This window comes from Sebastes umbrosus, chromosome 1 (assembly GCF_015220745.1).
Source record: "Sebastes umbrosus isolate fSebUmb1 chromosome 1, fSebUmb1.pri, whole genome shotgun sequence".
Taxonomy (NCBI): Eukaryota; Metazoa; Chordata; class Actinopteri; order Perciformes; family Sebastidae; genus Sebastes; species Sebastes umbrosus.
In genome coordinates this window covers 24,934,718-24,956,812 of record NC_051269.1, presented here as the reverse complement: position 1 = coordinate 24,956,812, position 22,095 = coordinate 24,934,718, and positions in this window count along the sequence as shown.

The following is a 22,095-nucleotide window of genomic DNA, read 5'->3' as shown; positions in this document are numbered from 1 at the left end:
AAATACTCATTCACACACCGATGGCACAGCCTTCGGGAGCAATTTGGGGTTCAGTATCTCGCTCAAGGACACTTCGACATGTGACTGGAGAAGCCGGGGATCGAGCCACCGACCTTCCAATTGGTGAAAAAAAAAAAAATGGAAGAAACATCATGAAGAGCAACAGAGGAGGGATCCCCCTTCCAGGATGAACAGATGTGCAATAGATGTTGTGTGTACAGAGTAACAACATAATGAAAATACAACATAGACAATCCATATGACAAAAATTCATACATATAATGTGAACGTGTGAGAAGGTGGATCCAGGAGGATGTCAAGCAACCTCCTGGCATCACCAAACAGATAGAGCCAGAGCAACACAACTTCCTCTGTACCATGGAACCTAGAGAGAGGACCAGATTTTTGTTTTTAGTTCATAGTTGCTTAGTATTGTAGGTAATGTCCCGGGCACGAGTAAGATACACAATGGGCCTGAGGAGTTATCGGTACAATACCTCCTCACTTCACTCCTGAAAAACCTAAACAAGGTGGCAGCTGGCTTGAGGAAGATCGCTCAATAACAACCTACCTGTTGGCTATATTGTATGTAATTTCCAGTAAATATCACAATATAAAATGTGTTTTCTGTTTAAAAAGTACAAACGTAGGAAGGAAGCATGTGCATATTTAACGTAGTCAGTGTGGACAGAGAGCATCCAATGCTACATCATGCGGCGCAATTGTCAACGGTGTCATATCGGTGGAGCCATGCACAGCAACAGGCAGAACATACTGTCTAAGTCCAAATGAGATGAGCAAAGCATCATCAGGCCTTCAAAATAAAGAGGAAAGATCTTCACATTTTTGCTGACTTGGCTTCCTTGTTATGTAATTTCATTTTCATTTTCAGTTTTCCAGTCATGTGATGATACACCAGCACCGACAGCAGCACAGACTGGGGATGTTCCTGCTGTGGAGAGAAGCTTTCTTCTTTTTGTTGGCATGTGATGAAGCCAAATGTAAAATGCCCCGAGCTACAGATGGCTGCCATCACTTCTCAGTTCTCAAGTTTTATTAGCAAATGTTTAGCTGTTTTCCCCCAGAGATTTTTCCATAACCGCACTTCACCATTTTGAACTATAAACATTGACATTTCCAGTAAATAAGTTGTTAAGTTTTGAGTGTATTTCCTCCTCACAGAGACATATTCAGTAAATATTTCATAGCGATATCTTCCTTCACCACCTTCTGCACTTCTTAAAAGTCTTCTCATACCCAGAGTCAGCAGAAACTCCTTCACCTAAAAACCAACTCAAGGATTCTGTTTCTTTATATCTTCCTCTTCACCTGAACTGTTTGTTAATAATCCCAAAAAAGCAAAAGAAAAAATGGTCTCACTTTAGCACTGTTATATCTTATATTAGTTATATACACTGGGGGTTCCTGTGAAACTGTTCCTGCACAACAAGTCTTCAGTGGTAGTCTAGGAGTGAAACTTTGTACAGGAACAAATAAATGAATCATGAAACTTCCTACATTAGTTACCAGAGCTCAACTACAGTATAAATGATGTAAGAATCTTCATTTCTTTGTCCACAGGTTTTTCCCCTGACTCAGCAGAGCTGAAGTTGGTTATTGAGGGTTTCCACCAAGAGTTCGCAGGACTTTTAGTCCCTGGAACTACTTTTCAAGGAGCTAAAAAGTTTCTTCGGTCCACTTTTCTCTGACTCTCCACCGCAGTCTAAAGAGCTGAGAGGATTAGCCAAATTAGTCCGCTGACGTACGAAAAAGCAATACGACATGTGACGAGGGCTGCTGGTGGTCACAGCAGTAAACACACTCTGCAGCCTGCAGTTCAGTGTGTCGTCTGTTTACTCTAAAAAACATGCTGGGAAAAAAAAAATATTTTTGCTCGTTGGATGTAATGAAATGCAGCAGAGTTAAATGAAACTAAGAGTGTCTGTCTCCACAGTAAATCATCTGTTGAGTGTTTGATGGTAATTTATTTGTGCTTTAGAACGTTAACGCCGTAAAACAATGAGAAAATAACATTTATTTCTCTCATTCACAGCATCACCACGCTACGTCTCTCTCACTTCTACCGGTCGCCCTCTCAGTTCGCTCGCATGATCTCTCTCTCTCTCTCTTTCTCTCTGTGTCTTTTTTTAATGAGTCACGGTAACAGAGTCGGTGCTCTGTTAGGCAGCCTTTTGTCAAGTCGGCTGCTGATTGATGGTGTTTGACAAAAGACGGCAGGTTAGATGTCCAACACGAGACACACACAGACAGCTGCCACATACTATGACGCAGAGCTTCATGACGACATTACAGGATCAGTGTTTCAGCAGTACATGTTGTACTCTAGTAAAGTGTCGACAGTATATAATGTCTTAAATTAATCTGTCCATCAGAGCCCAGGAGTGTGTAGAAAGTCACCTGACCAATGCAGGTGTGTGTCTTTTGTGATCCATGTGTTCGTTCTAAAACAAACTCATGAGCTTTTTTTCTGATATGTCACCTCTATGATTATAGTAGAGCTGGGCGATATGGCAAATTGCGAAATCTGATCTGAAATCTATCTACCTATCCTAACCTTAACTATTTGAGATCAATGCCTAACCTTAACCATCTCTAGAGTTTCCCTTCTAGACACTACCATTAATATAGCAGCAAATAACTATTGTCTATGTAAAGATATAGAGGAGTAATGTCTACCTGAGCAGAGCATGACGTCACTAGAGGCAATAGATACAGAATTTTGCATTGAGCACCTTCAAGGACTTTGTGTGCAAGACACCTCAGCGTGGCTGTTCTTGTTATGTATTTGGGGTGGACATTTTTTGGGATAATAATGACATGAAAGTGTCATTTACTGTCCAGCATCACCGGCTAAATGTCTTTTGAAAGACCAAGAAGTTGGTCTGTGAAACAGTGGAGTGCTCTGCTGTGACGTTTAATGTCTCCAGCAGTAAGAACATCCTCTGCTCTCTACTGCAACTCTAGTGAAACAACATTCTTATCCACATTGCTGTGCGAGCGCAGGGCTTCAAAATGAAACAGACTGCAGTCCGTTCGCACGAAAAAGGCTGTAGGATATTTCTGAGCAGAACAAAAGGACAGCATAAAGATGACCTCTCACAGCCCCCTACACACCGGGCTTTCACCCTTTTATTGAAGTTGTAAAATATAGGGCGAACCATGAGTGGTCAGATACCAGACCAAGACTGGTATGTAGAGGGAAGATGATCAAAGCCCTAAGGGAGAGGGGAAGGGATCAACCAGCCTGCTGAGAACAATGTCTCACCCCCAAGTGTAGTGCCTACCCAATTACTTTTTCTTTGCTTTATAAATATGGTGCACCTTTGAAAAGGTAGTTCTCAAGCTATGGGGGATTTTATTCTAATGAGCCTACATGTGACATAGGAAGGGGAGCCAAATCTGAATGGCTTGTTGAATCACAGGATTTGTGATCTAGACAGCCCACAAAAAACTGACTGGGTTGTCTTATTTCACAGTTTTCGGGTAGGTTGGCACTCCAGATACTCAAATGGATGTACACAAGCACTGAAAAAGTGAGTTTTTTTTAATGATATTTCCCCTTTAATGGAAAAGAATTGGTTGATTTTGCAATTCTAAATTAGGGACCACAAGCAATGACGGTAAACCTGGGATTAAGGGTTAAAAAGTTACATTACTCTTTTTTTTCATGAGGAAATAATGGCAACAACGTAAACCTAAGAAATGTCTGAAAAGTTTTCACAATAAATTTTATTTTAACCTGCTGAGCTCTTGTCTTCTTTTTTCTTTAGAGGGAGAAAACGAAAAAAGAAGGACCATTACTGCTTCTGATATCCTCGCCTGATATTTAATCTCTGGTGACAGCATGTTCAAGTCATCAGTCAGCTGAATGACGGAGGCAGTCGCAGTAAACATCAGACTTGAATACAAACATACATGTGTAGAAAGGTTATTAGTTCCAATAACTTCCACAATAACTGATGATGGAGACACTGAAGCTGACATGTTGTGGCATTAAATATTAAACATTGTATAGGCCTACAGTTTCTGCAGGTGTTTTTCTTCTGCACCACAAATCCACAGAGCTTCTTTTCTGTCACTTCTGACTGTGTGATGGGTAGAGTTTGATTTAAAAAGCTGATCAGTTATAAATAAACTTCTAGGCAATAAAAGTAATTGTATTGACAGAAAGCATGAATTCATTGTTAAATGGGTCATAAAAACAACTGTGACGTTTAAAAGGTTTAAGTGTTAAAAACAACTAACTAAACAACAAAATAACTTTTTTTTTGTTTAAAACCTCTCTAAATTTCAGGATATCTTTCTGTCAGTAGCTTATTTGTGCACTGAATCATTACTAAATGATTTCAGTTGTTAAAATCTTTCAGTTTACAGGCTCACTTAGCCACCTAACAAAGCAGAGAGTAAGCAGTGAACATCCGATCCAGACTATTTCACTCCTGGCTGCTTTTAGATGGCTGCTGTTCATCGTGTTAACGCCCTCATAATCACTTTTTAATGGTTTGTGGAGCTGCTGAGGTCCTGCAGCCTCCAGCACCTGCATGTTGTCCATATGGGACAAAGATGAGCAACAGCAGGGGGTGAAGAGGACTACAGATATGGGTCAAGTAGAGTTACTGCAGCGTGGCACGTAGGCCTATATGGAGTTTATAATACTGTCAGTTTTCCCAAACAATCACAGGAACATATACTTTAATTATGTGTCACAAAAAAATCACATTTGAGCCAATCTGTTTTCGTTTGGACCCCAAAGCAGAGACTGACACAGGTAAGTAAAGACATAAACAGAGCTTATTTTCCATCGAAGAGGAAAAACACAAGCAGGAGGGCAGGGGGCTGGCCGGCTCCTGGCGAGTAGAGAATGGAACACGAGGACTGAGCACATGGGATATCTCGGCCACTGGAGACGCGGAAGCAGCAGCAGTAGCGAGGCAAACCGGATGATCTGCGCACAGGAAAAACACAGGTAAGTAAAGAGGTCACGAGCAGACACTAGAAAAATAGCAATCTTGAAAAAACACTAAGTAAGAAGGATCGCGAAGCACTACCGAACGAGACGGAATTATCTGGCAACGTAGTGGAGTGAAGACCGGGCTTTTATGGGGAGGTTGATGAGGTGAGGGGAACCTGGTGTGCCTCGTCTGCTGCTGAAGGCAGAGCCAGCCACACCCACTGCCACACACATGGCCTTCCATGAGGAAAAGACAGAGGGGATGAGGAGAGAGAGAGAGAGAGAAGGCAAACACAAAAAAATCCAACAACCAAAAACAAAACTAACAGAATCATCACACAATTTTTCATGATATAATGTGGGTTTTGGACATTAAACCTCCAGTGTGCACTGTTTTCTTCAGATCCATAACTCATTATATATATATTTTTTTATATCGTTTTTTTTGTTGTTTAGTTTTAGAGGGCTGACTGGACAAAATTGTGTAAATCAATAGCCCAGAACTCTCATGATTTTGCAATAATTCTTTTCAAAAACATTTTCCATGTTGGTAGAAATTCCCATTAATGGTAAACTGCTGTATTACTATAAATATTTGGAAAAAAGAAGCTGAATATCTAAAGTCTTCTGATTATAAACTGTACAGCCAATAGGAACACTCTCTCTCTGAAATGACCTGTGATTGGCCAAAGTCTTCCGTCACTGTCTAGATTTTTTAAAGCCTGAAAAAAGAGCCATGAGGAGGTAGAAGTGTAGTTTTTTCTCAGAACACTTGCATTACAATAAGCTGAAAGGTTATTATGGAATTTTTGACCAATGATGCCAAAGATATTCTGCCTAATGCCGCTTTAATATATAATACTCCTATTCGCCCAACATGGCACTTCCGCCCATTTGGCTCCAAGCCCTCGATATACACACAACATTACGTTTTTGAACTTGAAATTGATTTTTGATAACTTCCAACTACATAAATTCCGACAGATGGTTTTCAAAGTAAAATCTTTCAGTATTTAAATTTGAACAGAGTATTTAATCCTGATTACAGGTATTCAGGTCTTATAAGATTCAATGCTTATTATTTGTTTCCATACAGCAGCAGCTGCTCTGACTCTTGAGTGCTTTTTCCATAGTGTAATGTTGGCGATGCAGGAATTTAGGACTATTCTCACTTTGACCAAGTTGCATGAGTTAACTTGAGAGTCTGAATAGAGTAACCTTCTGAGGAGGAGGAGTGCTGACTCAATGAAATCCCATAATCATTAGAGTTTACATGACATCAGCACTTCAGGTCTCAGCGGCTCAGACATGAAGAGAACTCAGAGTGAACTGTGAGCTCACAAGAGTGAAGCTGCAGCATTGTAAAGGCTGAAACAGGGGACATTACATGATCACCTGTTTGCACGACAATACTTATGTCAATGAAAAACAACAGCAAAGAAGAAGTGCAGTTTCCCCCACTGTGTCACTTAGACAGGGCTGTACAACAGGGCTGCCATATGTGACTGTGGCTATTAATATATTCACCACACATACATGCACCACTCATATCTTCATCAATCATAACCAAACATCACAAAGGTAATCCCTCATTTCTTCCTCAGTGCTGAAACTTTAAGAGCTCCACAACAAGATAAAATGAAAAATTATGCCTCCGATATAAAACTGAGCACAAACAAATCTAATTTAATTGTATAAACGAGCCTTTGATTGACTGCGATAAAATCACACCATCAGTAAAATCAACCCAAACAAAAAGTGTTTTATTATTCAGATTCTGTCTCTCATTATATTTCATCACTCTTCATCATATCCGCCTCTGATCGCTTCAGTAAACCATTTTTGTGAGCTGCCACACTTTTACAGCACATTCTGTTTTGATGTGTAGTTAATTTGTAAGAAATGGTCTATATGTGCTTTTTGATGTATAAACTCAGTGCTCGAAGTGGATCGGTACTCACCAGAACTGAGGGTGACAACGAGGGTGCTGTAATTTATCAATACAATGTTAACGTCCTTTAAATTAGGCCTTGTCTACACAAATACAGATATTTTTAAAAACGCATCTGTCCACAAGACTGGTCCAACTGCATGACTGTCATCACTGCTGTCATCAACTGTCTCTTTATGTATAAATGAGGAAAGGGAGGTCATTCAGGTTTATGTCCGTAACCCTTCTGTGTGCTCCAAACCTCACCTTCGATCGCCCAAAAGGACATTCAATGGAACATTTTTCAAATGTAAAGTAGTAATCAGTCCGAGCAGCGCTAACAAAATGGGAAAAAAGAAATGAGGAGAGGACGTCATCGTTTCCCAAACGCACCGCTTTACGCGTCTACACAGATAAAAAGTAGGCTATAACATTAGTTTCAGTCGGAATATTATTGGAGTATTGTAGGCGTACTATAGAAGATGCATAGCCCAAGTATAATATTGCAATAAAATCACAGCTGATTATGACTGACAGTATAACGTGCTTAAAGAAATAATAAATAAATAAGGAGAACCTTGCTGATGCGACACAGTCGGTGAAATTGCACTTTCTTTGCCGTATTTCCAGCCCAGTCGCACAGCCGTTTGTGTAATAGTCACGAAATTGAATGTATTGAGTCGAAAAAGTCAATCTATTCCTGAACCTAACTGAGTAATTTTATTTTGAAAAGATTGGATTGGAAATTGACACGTGCATCACATGTTGCGGGACATTTGTAGGAAAAACGCACTAAAATACTTTGTTGAAAGTTGTGCTGAGCGTCACGAAAAAAAAAAAACGGAACTTCGTGTCTAAGTACATGAATCAAATAGATTCAATTTCGTGACTATTTCACAAACTGCTGTGAGACTGCGTTGGTATTTCTCATTGGCAGGTCTAAAGAGAGGTGGGGCAGATGTTTAAGGGCATTTCTACATTCATTTATGGCAAATTGTGGAAGTGGAAATGAGGCTTGTGCAAGTACACCCAGTTCCACAATGATTAACATTTATAAAAGTTTATAAAAGTTTATAAATCTGAGGAATAAAATGTGTCTGCATTTTTCTATCTTTGTGCATAATTGTTTTAGGCGTGAATCTACAGAGTTTTATGCATCTATCCCTTGGTGTTCTGCTGTTTGCTGAATATGTTGGAATAAACTGCAGCCACTCACGTGAAAAGGGGAAAACCATAAATGTCAGATGTCTCCAGTTCAAATAGATATACTTACATTTAGAGAGATCCAGATCTCCAGCTACAATAATCCTCCTCTCCTACCTCTCAGTGAAGTGTGTCAGCCTCTTTGTTCTTTATCCGGGTTCTGAAGTGTCTGAATCTATCTCACCTCACACACTGCAGGCTTTCACAGATAACATGATCCAGCTTCTCATATGTAATTGTTAAAGGTTTAACACAAAAGCCAGATGGGGTGACGGAGCGAGTGAAACAGAGATAAGGTACGTCTGAGATATGAAGGAAACAACAGGAGGGAGAGCACCTCCGTGTATTGCTTTCTGACAGATGTGTTTTGTCAAGTGTGGGGATTTCAAAGTTTGCTGTGTTGGAAATTGTCATATGAATTCTTTTATAAGGTCACAGTGACCTTGATCTTTGACCACCAGAATCTAATCAGTTCATCCTTGAGTCCAAGTGGATGTTTGTACCATAAACTGTAAATAAGAAGTGGACACAGTCACCGAATGATGACAGAGGAGTTATCAAATAAGAGAATGAACCCCCTGTAGTTCTCCTAGAACACTCTACTACAGTAGGTCAACACATCCAAGCATGATGCAAACTTCACTTCACCCCTCTGCAACTTCACTCTTCCTCGTCTTCACTTCAGCTCTGCTGCCTGTAACACAATCTACCCGGAGCTCCTGCAGGTTGAGCTCTCCCAGCTGATTGCGTCTGACCCGGTCTGTTGGTGGATCACTGACTCTGACAGACAGGAAGCAGCATGCGAGTCTGAGCAGACACACAGTACAACACAGGCTCTCTTTCTTCTCTGCTCTGTGTGCACCACAGACTGACCCTCAGATGTACCGACACAGTGCTGATCAGACTCATGTGGTATGAACACTAATCAGCAGTTAGACAGGGTCACTGGAACAGTCTGCAGCTCAGCGTTTACACAGGGCACCCGTGGAGATTTCTTGTAAACAAACAGTGATGTTTGCGTTCAGTTTTACTCATCGGAACTAAGGGTGGGATGAAACGTTCGCGATATACAGTATATATATATATATCGCGAACGATATCCAGATAAGCGGAAGAAAATGGATGGATGGATGTATTATGTTTCCAGTGTTAGTTAGGTTGCCCCATAAATGTCATGTACTTGAAATGCTAATAAAAATATGGAAAATGGAGATATTTAAACCTGCAGTAGGCAGAATGTTTTGTGCATCATTGGGCAAAAATTCCATAATAACCTTTCAGCATATTGTAATTCAAGTCTTCTGAGAGAAAACTAGACTTCTGCACCTCCTCTTGGCTCTGTTTTCCGGCTTTGACGGGTTGGGATACTTTGACCAATCACAGGTCATTTCAGAGAGAGAGAGTGTTCCTATTGGCTGTTCATTCAACAGAGGCAGCTGTAAATCATTCACAAACTCCGATCAAACAGTCAAACTAGGCAGCGCTGATAAAATATGAATCAATATTCTTTTACTGTAATGCCTATTTCTCGACTGAGATGCTTTCAGAAACATCTAAACAATTGCGTAGCTGTAAAATGAGAAAGTTTTGCTCCGACTGCTGGGCGGTGCTTGGTGTTTCCTGAACTGATCTCAACATGGCGGTAGAGGAAAAGTCAGGGGTTCAGTCAGTAGGATTCATCCTCTGGGAAACACAAATGTTTGTTTCATGAAAGTAGTTGTTGAGGTATATCAGTGTGAACCAAAGTGTTGGACCGACAGACATGCCACTAGCATTACTACAAATATAAATAATAAACAGAGATATCAAATTATTATTTTTTCTGTTTTGACTGACATGTTTTGCTTTTTAAAACAGAAAAAATAAGTATTTCATTTTTTTACTTTGATTTTAGCTGTCTTTATGTATTTCCCTGTGCTGCAGTCCTCCAGCTGGGAATATGTGGCCGCCTTGTCGGGACCCTATTTTGTAGTCAGAACATGGGGATGCAGGAGATCAAAGCCTGGACCAAAATACAGCAGCTGCTGTACCCCATACAGTGGCTCAGTGTGGGGCCTTATCTGGGCTGAGCAGGGAGAAGTCGTTTCCTCTTCGTGAACGGCAGCCTGAGCTGTGCATGAAAATACTAGAATGTTTATCTGTAGATGGTTGGCAGCTGCATCACCAATCCTCAGCTCACACAGGTGGTCCAATGTGTGTGTATATATATATATAGATTATTTTGTGTTTATATCTTTTGGTGACTTATACTATTAGTTCTGTTTTGAGTTTCCTGTTATATTCCTGGTCTCATTCATTCCAATTTGTACTGTTTTATTTTTATAAGTTCACTCCTCTTGTGTCTTTGTGATTGGCTGTATTCGAAACCGCCTTCTACATACTACTGACGAACGCAGTCTGCAGTATACAGTACATACTGCAGACTGCGTTCCTGAGTAGTATGCAGTATGCAAGTTAAAGCAATGTATTTTGCAGGAGTGTTACATTCCCCTCCGTTTAAGGTCCAGAGGAGAGCTGAGCCAAATGATCTGGCTCATTAAAAACAGACGGAATTCCCATCACTACTGCAGATTCCTAGTCTTGTGTTAAGCATATTGAATGGTGGCAGCTTCTTTATGATGGATTTGGTAACACTTTTCACTTTACTGTATGAGACACGTCTTCTCTGTATTCTCTTTGTGTGGGTTTAGTTCTCTTGCAACGGTATATCCTGCAGCATCCTTTCTGCTGCTTCACAGACCTTACCGGAAAGGTTGCATATACAAACAAGAACAACTGATGTTGTACATAAAGACAACATCAATAACTAATGAAGGCATGGCAATAAGATTCACATCAATTGTTTTCAAATACAGACATTTATATGAATTCAAAAGCGAATTTCACGCTTCAGAGATTCAAGCTGCTCTGGGATAAATAGACCCGGGGACAGATGCATACAGCTCTGTGGATTCACAATTAAAAACAACACAAATCCAGAAATATGAAGACACATCATTTTCATCAGATTTATAAAGCAGCATGTATGCCTGGTTCTGTTTTATAAATCTCAATCATTGAAGAACGTGCGCCTACAAAGTGCCGTACAAAAGTAAAACAAAATTACTTATATTCTATTTTCATATTTTAATGTCTCTACCAAAATGGCCTGTGTTGAACAATACAATTATTATATATATGCATACTATTATAACTGTCTACTTACTTATTTATTTATTACACTTTTTTGCCCGGCCGCTTCCCAGAGTAGCATAAAGTGAGCGATGGACATAAACGGAAGTTGGAAAAATCCAGCACACAGATTTTGAGAGCAATCTCAATCTTTTTCATGTCAAGGATCTCCAAAATCGATGTCCAATAGACCACAGGCCATGGGTGTATAAGAGGTTGTGCCCTGTGCTTTTCCCCTGTGTGTTAGTAAATAGCCTACAACTAAATTAAATTCTGTTTATGTCATGCTACTAACACTACTAGCTACTGGCCGATAGCCGGTTGTTTGGGAACAGAGACATTAATACATCCACCACAGTACAGGCTTACAGCACACAGCTCATGGGTGTATTATAGGATAATAAAAGTGCTGAATTACAGCCAATATATCCATTATTACAGCCGCATTCAGCCAGCAAGAAGCTGGCAGAACTGGATATGTCATATGAGCGTGCAGAGTGGTGCAATCCCGTTGGTCTAATGCACGTTCATTATGTCAAGGAAAATAACTCTGGATTCAGCTATTAGTTACGTTTACAACTTTTAGGACATAATGATTTAAAGTGTTCAAACTGGGAAGCTGATTTACCTAAAAAACAATTATTCTCTAATTTACAGACATCTCTTTATACATCCATGGCCACGGACTCATTGGTGTTTTCAGTCCATAATGGCGGCAGCGCTACCGCAGTGCCATCTAGTGACTGGTGTCAAAAAAGCACCGGAGTTTCGTCTCTTTGCTTCTATACAATTTAGTTTGAAGTGTATATAAATGTGATGCCCATTACTTTCTCATGTTTGAAACACTGCAGGTGAAAGATCGGGAAGACCTGGAAGAACAAATTCATCCCCAACTCTAACCACCTTCAGTAGCTGACAGAACATTTTATTTCTCCATCATTGACAACTCTGTAAATAAGTGTAAAGCCACCAGCCAACCCAGACTGCTTTATAATGTTATTCTCTTGTCCTGTAAATCTCCTTTTAATGCAGCCAAGAAACATTCCTGCCGACCGCAAAGCTATGAGCAAAAGTGTTATCAAACTTCTAAGCTGCTCAGGCCATCTGTTACCCAAAATAACTGCTGCTGCAGCCATCCTCTGGCTGTCTCTCTTCTCCTCACTGATGTATACGCGTCTTCACACAGAAACAGGGAGAATGAGAGAGTTCAGTTTCTCTAAAACACTGAGACGTCATCAGTCTGCTGGGCTCTAAAGTCTTTTACACCGGAGCTCATCTGGAGACCCGGAGATAATACCAGCTGAACAGAGACTGAAAAAGAAAGACACAGGAGGCTGCGGACAGATGGAAAGGAAGAGAGATGGATGGAAGGATTGAGGGAGGGGGGATGGATTGGGGGATTGAGGAAGGGATGTATGGAGGGATGAAAAAACGGATAGCTTGAGGGAGGGATGAATGGATGGAGGGATGGAAGGACGGAAGGAAGGCTGGAGGGATTGAGTGAGGGAAGGATGGAAGAAAGGATGGAGGGATTGGTTGAGGGAGGGAGGGAGGGATGAAGGGATGTAAGGAAGGATGAAGGGATGGTTGGGAGAATGGATGGAGGGATGGACGGATGGATTGATGTTGAGAAGGATGGAAGGAAGGAAGAAGGAGGTGTGTTTGTTTGTTACTTATCTCATACTTACATCAACAGTCTCAAACACTTCAGTAGAAACCTGTCCCAAGGGTTAGGGTTAGACACACACACACACACGCACACGCACACACACACGGAACACAAACACACACACATACACATACACGCACACACACGGAACACAAACACACACACATACACAGTCACACCTGATGGGATGGAAAAGAGCTGTTAGCAGCAGCAGACTGTCTGCCTCCCTGCTGAGTGAATGAAAAGAGACTAAGAGAATCAATGTCCCAATGCATCACAGCAGCCCACACACACACACACACACACACACACACACACACACACACACAAAGACAAACACAAATGCTGCTAGTTATATAAAATATCTGTTCACACCATGTCTATTATCTGATGAGGACATAAATGCATCTTTAGATATTCAGTACTTTCTTAAAGAAGAAAATATCCCCTCATATCTGATACACAGGTATATCTGAGGGAAAAAAAACGTTGTTTTTAAATGTATTATGACGAGCACGACTGTGTGCGACATCTGGAAACAGCTGAGGTTATCTCAATTATCATCTCTTGTGCAAAAAATCTGAGATTCTTCTCAGATCAGTCTGTAAAGACTGGAGCAGAAGAGGTTTCTCTCTCTCACCAGCTGATAAATAGCGACCAAACATTGTGTCCATTAATATCCTTTTACGTCAGAATAAAGCCATAAGGAACATTAGCGTAGAAGTCAGCTGTTTGAATGACAACTAGAACTACCGCCATATGGTTGTATGTCTTCGCCAACCAGTCAACTTACAGTTTACATCCATGTCTGTAAAAAATGTCATCACTTCATCATTTTATCCAACTCGTTCTCACACCCAACTCGTCAAATACCAACATTTGGTCATTGCCCCTAGGCATCGAAAACCGACGCACAGAGGCACCCTTTAGCATCAACATGTAACGACCCGGGCTTTCAACTAACACCAAAGTTGTCACAGTCTGGCACTGTGTCCAGGTGATTTCAGACCTTTTGTATACCGGACTGTGTATACAGACTTCTGTGTTTGGGGTTTTTCCTCTTGTGTTCATGTACTGGATTTCTCTCCCTTGCCCATCTACACACCTCCTCTGAATCAGCCTTGTTAGTTCTTCCAAACCAATCAGCTACTTTCCTGTTCCCAGTGTTTTTCCCCTGCCCATTCACTTGCCTCATTCAATCACCTCATTCCCCTCACCTGAGCTTCTCCGCCTCATCTCTCCACCTGCACTTCAGCCTCTCGTCAGATGAGTTTGTATTTAAGTCCTGAAGCCTGTACTGAAAAATCGAGTTCAACATACCCATGGTATCTTCTCGTTATCTGGTTTAACTAACCCTAACAAACGAGATCCCGCTAAGCGGTTCTACGACGGTGGTTATCAACTCGGTAAACCAACCCAGGGTTTCTCCATCTGGCTATTTATGCCTCCGGCCACGGAGGCATAAAATGGTGTCACTTTAAAAGCTTGATGAAACTAGTAATGTTACGTATTTAATGTCTGGGAAAAGGCTTTGGTTCACGGATAAAAACAAAAAAAAGGTGCTGCTTGGGAGAAAATTATCAATTATTGGTGGAAGTATTTACACGTGTCCCCACAGTGATGAAGTGATGTAGGCCAAGTTATGTGATTTGTTTGCTTCCAGTGGGCCTTCACCGAAAGAGATTGTTACACTTGTTTTTCTTTTGATTCTGACAGATAACAGAGAAAACACAAAGCTGTCATTTCAAGTGTTTGAACAAACGGTGAGGCTGCTGTTTTTCTGTCGACGGTCTGCAAAAGAAATATAATCTCTTTCCAGTGTTTCCTCCACCATTATATTGAGGCCTGACAAACGAAGAAATATTGATTCATTTATGTTTTATAATAAATAAATAGGGCTGTCAAAGTTAACGCGATAATAACGCATTTACACAATATAAATGATGCAACTTGTGATTTTTAGGTTGTAAAAGTTTTCAGTTTTAAAGCTAGAGTGAAGATACTGGCATCATATGAAACTATAAAAAACTTAAGAAATCCATTGGTCCATCCATGTCATGCTAACTTGTCGCAAAGGAGGCAAAAAGACAATCAAAATTTACGTTTAATTTTGCTGAGAAAAAAACTGGCATGGCCATTTTCGAAGGGGTCCCTTGACCCTTGACCTCAAGATATGTGAATGAAAATGGGTTCTATGAGTACCCACGAGTCTCCCCTTTAAAGACATGCCCACTTTATGATAATCACATGCAGTTTGGGGCAAGTCATAGTCAAGTCAGCACACTGACACACTGACAGCTGTTGTTGCCTGTTGGGCTTCAGTTTGCCGTGTTATGGATTAAGCATATTTGTTATGCAAAATGCAGTACCTGTGAGGGTTTCTGGACAATATTTGTCATTGTTTTGTGTTGTTAATTGATTTCCAATGATAAATATATACATACATTTGCATAAAGCAGCATATTAACCCACTGCCATGTTGATAAGAGTATTAAATACTTGACAAATCTCCCTTTAAGGGACATTTTGAACAGCAGTTAAATACATAAATAAATTTATATATATTAAGAAATAAACTTGACATTTAAGGTTGAAATAATGTCCCATGTTTAGTAGAAAGTATTGCATTTATGAATGTTGTGGTGTTATATTATTATATTGTTTCGTATGTTTTCCAAGGTCTTTATCCGTCAAAGACCAAAGCATTCCAAAAATCGAACAATGTCTGAAAAAAAACAACCCAAAGCAGTCAGAAATATTTAAGTTCTTTGAAAAAGACGAACACCATCAAACGATGCTGCCCAAATCCTTTAAATCCTGCCGTCACACTTCTCCCAGCCTGTTCTGACATCGTGACTGTTTTTAAAACATGTCTTTCTATTTTCCTTTCAGTGTGACGCTGAACAGAGGGAACGCACCTGACCTTGGGCTGCTGGAAACTTTCACAAAGCTTAATGACTTTTGGCATGTTCTCTCTCTCCTTCCTCACACAAATAGTTTACAAAGTTTATCACTACAGCGCTTCATATACCCAACAAAAAACATGCACTTCTGATTCTTCTCTGTCAACGGTGCATCCGTCAGTGCTTTTCAGCCGACATTACATAACTGTGACAAAGGCTTTGTCCTTTAAATATTAATGTAGAAGAAAACAGCACATTCAAATGTTCCTGTCATCAATCAGTGTCTCCATCCATTCATCATCCATCACCATCAAGCTGGAACTGGGGTTCTTTTTCTACATCTAAAAGGTGGAAATCCAACTGTCAAGAAAAATAATTAAAGCCTTGTTTTTAAAAACAGCAGTAATGTTTGGGTCAGTGTATTACATGCCATCCTTCATCGGGAGGCAGCCATTCGTAAATACATTACTTAAACTGTATCTGAAAGCCTACTACATGCTACTGAAGAACGCAGTATGCAGCATGTACTGTATACTGTATACTGCATTCGTCAGTAGTACGGAACGTAAATCTATTTATTTTGTAGTACGTGAGGCAGAGTTTCGCGGGTTTCAGGTTTTGGAAAAATGGAAGTAAACAGCACAGACAACAGCAAACCTCCGCTACTTTAGCAACCCCTTCTGCTAAGAAAGAAAGATTGAAATAAAGAAAGAAAAAAACGATAGATAAAGATAAGGGGGAAATGTATAGCAACCTAGTAGACAGAATTTTAAAAATGTCATACCTGTCTTTGGTAAATGCCCATAAGACGGCGATAGAAGGATGCCACCAGGAGAAGTATTTTGGCCATCATAAGTGAATATGAATCCCATGTAAGTTCATATCAAGCTTTCTTTAAAGGTTAGCTACGGTTAGGTAAAGTGGTAGACTTGGGCTCTTAACCTTACATACTGTAGCTACTATCGGATAAGTCAATAAATAATATTCTCTGACAAACATGTTTATTAGAAAACTGTTTATTCCTTAATGAAAGTGAACTATGTGGAAAAAAAACCTGTTACAGTAGAGAGTAGAAAAAACATTATATTAATTTTATTTGCATTTTTATATATATATATATATATATAGACTATAGATTTTCAGTACACACAAACAATAACATTTTATAACTGTTTAAAAACGTTGGAAAAATTAACACATCTTCTCCTCCTACTGCGCTACGAGGGCAGTATTTACAATGAAATGCCCACATCCCTGTAGTCCGCCTCAGCCTGGGAGAGGAAGACTTAAAAAAAAAACTTCCGTCTTTCAAGGCAGACCGCAAATGCCTTGGTTGAGTGTCTTGGGTACGCCAAGGACCATGGATGGAGAAATGACCTGGAGGTTGCCTTTTATTTGTATTGGCTGACGAGTGCCACCTCCTATCGCGTGGTGTCGGAGGCATTTGATGTCCCCATCAGCACGGTCCATGATGTCGTGCATCGGGTCGCAGGCAGCATCATGGCCAGCTATAAAAGAGTGGTTCATTTTCCTGCTGTAGATGAGCTGGATGGGATTTGGGAAGGTTTTGCCCAGCTGGCTGGCTCCCGTGCCTTCCGTCGAGTAGCTGGAAGCATAGATGGAACGCACATCAGAATCAAGCCACCTGCAGCAAACAAGGAAGACCCTACCTGAATAGATACTTTGCATACAAATTGCCACTTTACACAAATATATAATGGCCTGCTTTAATCTCATATCAATGTCAACTATCAGTGACTACATTATATAATTTTTTTTCAACAGGAAGTTTTTCCAGCCTTTTTTAAAAGCTGTTTCTCTTTTCTTTTTTTCACAATGACCATTTACAGGACTACCTGGTTCTGTGCATGATACACGGGTCCTGCGGTTGAGCTCCAGCTATGTGCAGCAGCTCTACCTGCCTCCTGGTTGGTGCATCATTGGGGATGGAGGGCACCCATGCCTGGCTGCACCCATCAGCCTGATGACCCCATACAGGGAGCCGGTGCAGAACCCAGTCCAGGGGAGTTATAACCGGCATCATTCCAAGGCCAGATGTGTGGTGGAGAGGGCAATTGGGATGATGAAGACCCTGTGGCGCAGCATCTTCCTCAAGGCTCTTGAGGTAAAGGAGAACATAAGATATGTGTAAATGTAACTACATGCACAATGGCTGACTGCTGAGCAGCAGGTCGGGAAAACAAGCAGCAAAGTGATACAAAGAAGAACATTTTGAGTTAATTAAAAGATTTATATAGCATTGTAACCAATAAGGAACATTAATTTAAGTTTAATTGACATTTTGGCTTCATGCACCATTGAGCAACTCTCGTAGGTTTGAACGGGCTCCAACGCTGTATCCAATTCTCTTTATATATCCATGCTCTAAACACAAGGTACAGAAATGTGTGTGAGCAAGTTATGTAAATTAACACTTAGACTTGCACTCCCACACACCTGATTTGTATTCCTAATATTTCTTATTGTTGTTTTTCTGATGTCGTTGTGTGATGTTGTATATCTTTCACCTGGATGTATATCACTTTTTGCTGCCACTAGAAAGCACCTCTTTCAAAGTAATCTTGTTTTCAAGCACTGGACAAACACTAGCACTATTAGTAAGACTTATACATGTTTGAACATGTGAAAAGCAGGCATCAGATTAAAGAAATAGCAGTGATTACTGTTAAAACTACAACTTTTATCAGCAATCAAATCTTGTAAAAAGAAGTATAATGCAGCGTTCCTCTCACATGAGCTCCAGTTCGATCTGTTGTTGAGTCAGCTCTACAGTCTTCAACCAGCACTGCTCTTTTCTCCATGCTGCTGCATTATGTCATATTTCACAGTCTATCAGCAGTGCTCACAGAGGCTGGATTGACAGGTTCGGGGTGGCTACTGTTTTCCCAGCGGACTGAACTGTATCAGGCGGCGGTGGAACATCTGAGTTTTTGCTGAAGTCAGTGGAGTCACTTTGTCACATAAACACTGACTGGAACGGAGTTGTTGCTCCCGGTGGTATCGTAGCACGTCTGTCATACCAACTATTTAGCTTAAACAAAAACACACTTTTTCCAACACACAAACCAACGTGCAGCAGTAGATAAGTCACAACAAACCCTCAAGTTCACACCAATATAAATGTGCCTTTTATCCATCGCATTACAGGTCAGTGTCAAGAAACTTGACTAATAACCTCTTAAAATGACTACTCCTATAATTATATGTATACTCTGTGCTGAAAAAGAAAAAAAAATATCAGAGATAACGATCTAAACTTCATCTCCCCCACAAAATGTAATGATTTATAGCAATAATCTAATACATTTTTAAAGGATAAACACATAAATAAGAATGAAATAATACAAAATTGGCTAAAATAAAAACAAAAGGAAAACTAAACTGGAGCATTCTGTATATGAATAACGTTATAATGCCTAATTTTAAATTAAAATCTACTCTACTCTACTCAATAATGACATTTTTTTTCCCCCAAAAGACTGGACTTGAGCTGAAATCGACACGTGCATCACGTGTTGCTGGTCATTCGTAGGAACACGCTATGTTGTTGAAAGTCGTGCTGATCATCATGAAAAAAAGGGAAATTTATGTACACAAATTAAATACATTATATTTTGTGACTATTTCACAAACTGCTGTGAGACTGTGTTGTATACAGTGTGTATCCATGACTTTCACTTAGCAGTGGTTGGCTGGCCCTTCTCTTGCTCGAGTAACGCTGTTCTGAATCACTGAAACACCTCAAAGCTTTTTCCCTTCAGAAAATGTTGAAATGTTTGCCCTTATCAGCGTTGTATATCAGAGCGAAGGTTGGCAGAAAAATTGAGTGAAGAAGACGTTTCTGAAGTTAGTTCAAAAGTTATTTAAAGGCAACAAAGTAAAGCAGCAGAGTAGATGATGTAAAGGGGGAATAAGGAAGGAGTAAAAACACATTGGTATGCAATGTCTCACAGCTTCTAGCTTTAATGTGGGACTTAGAGACACACTCGATCATCCCGGGGAGGAAAGCCTACAGTATGTTATGCGCGCACTTACACTCACTTACCAACTGTGCAGAGTCTCTGATCCTCGGATCATTGCTCGGCCTTCACTGCGGCACTTACAAAAACATGAGAAAGTATGGAGTCAGATCAGTCTCAATATTAATGAATGCATGCAGAAGTTTTTGTGATGTATATATAAATGACTCTTTCCACAAAAATATTTTTCAATGCACACAAAAATAATTAGCGTTGTATCTAAATGTAAAAAAAAAAAATCCACATTAAAAAAAACAAGTTTCACAAATATATTTCTGATGCACACACAAATCTTTCTTGTATTAAATAAATGTAATAGAAATCCACAAATATCTGAATTTAAAAGTATTTGCAATTTTCATCCAAAACATATTTGGATGTTGTAACATTCATATATAAACTGTTGAAACCTACATTTACAAACTGCTCGTCGTGTGAACTTGATTGCACCCTAATCCACAAAGGCATTTTTTCAACAGGGAATTATCTGTAGCCAATTAGTTCAATCAGGAGAGACCCCATATGAAATGAAAAATAATTTATTACATGGTGCATGATAAGAAGAACAGGGCAAAGTCGATTAGACTCCATCGTGACGTAGTATATCAAAAGGGGTAATGATGCCGTGGTGAGACTAGGTATATTCATGTAGTGTTTTCTGCACTACACTAATACATTACCTTACTGTAAATGTGGATTCATAAGCAGAATTAGAAATTAGACATGGAAGAAAACTTTCAAAAGTAAAACAGTTATAGTTATGCTTGCATAACCCCACGATGTGCGAACGAGGATCCATTAAACCAGTGCAATGAGTGATGTCGTATAGAACATTTGCAATGAGTTAGATCAAGTGGGAAAACTGCAAAGAGAAGTCAAGTGGGACCAGTGCAAAGAGTGGGATCACATTAGACCATCCCGTGTGAATCAAGTCGGCTAACCATCTTTAATTATTAGTTTTGATCATTATTACTATTTATTTAATAATTTTAACATTCAAGGCGCTATCATTCACCGGCTTATCGTTACTGGGTGATTTGCTTTATAAGCTGCACTGAACGAGGTAGATAAACTCTGTGCATGTAGTGAATGTATACCATTTGGCATAAGTCCTTCTATTGCTTAGTCAATACTTATCAATATTCAACAACATCAATATAAGGACCATAATGTATTAACTAACATTGTATTTGATTACGCTTGGTCCTTTAATTCCCATCCAACAGAACTCGTAGGAACGTACGAGTGCCACAAGATGGAACAGCGATGAAAGCATGAGACCTTGCAGCTTATGGATTTACCACAATACACATATTGCAAGTACCACATAAAGTGTGATGCTTTATGAATGATGCAAGTGATAATTGTAGGCTATGACGGCATGATGTTGTACGAGAATACCTGTGCAACCGGGAGTTTGCTATATTATAACAGACCCTTATGAAACAGAGGGAATATATGGCCCATCTCGAATTATAAGACTGATTGAACCTGTTACCCTGTAAACTAGTAGAATTAGAAACCCATCGCTATTACAGAATGTATGGTAATGGATCCCTGTGAGCAGCGTATGCGCCGAGAGAATGAACAGTGTGGACAAGCACCTCGATAAAACTAGTTAAAAAAGAGCTGGATGATCTACAAGTACTGGATCCGATTAAGGAAACTGTTAGGATGTAACACGCTGAGCATTTATAGGTGCCAGAAGTAAAGCTTTCTGTTTTTGTGTTACAGATAAAAAGTCTCTCTGCCATTCAAGGACTCCCCTCTGAACACTAATTCCTTCGTGACTCTGTTAATGAGAGTTGTGTCACTTCTGCTGCACTAACACCGACTGGATTCAAAGTATTTACCAATCAGTTAGTAATACTCTGTAATACCCCCTGAGCTCGTATGAGGGAATACATCAGTCTCTAAGCCAGTTACCAGCAGAGCGACAGCAAGAGACCTGAAAGAACCTCAGCCGGCAGTCACATTTCCTCACTTATATAAACAGCAAGTAGGCCTACATATACGCAAACTCAATTCTACAATAACATAATAAGGCGTCCTTCCAAAGACAATAAATAAGTGAATAACACCAACATTTCTCCTCACCTTTTGTGTGGAAATATAAACTATAATCATATGACAGCTATTGTGCATATTTTTCCAAAGAGGATAAAAACCTGTTTGAACATATTAGTGGAGACAGCTTTAAACGTCTG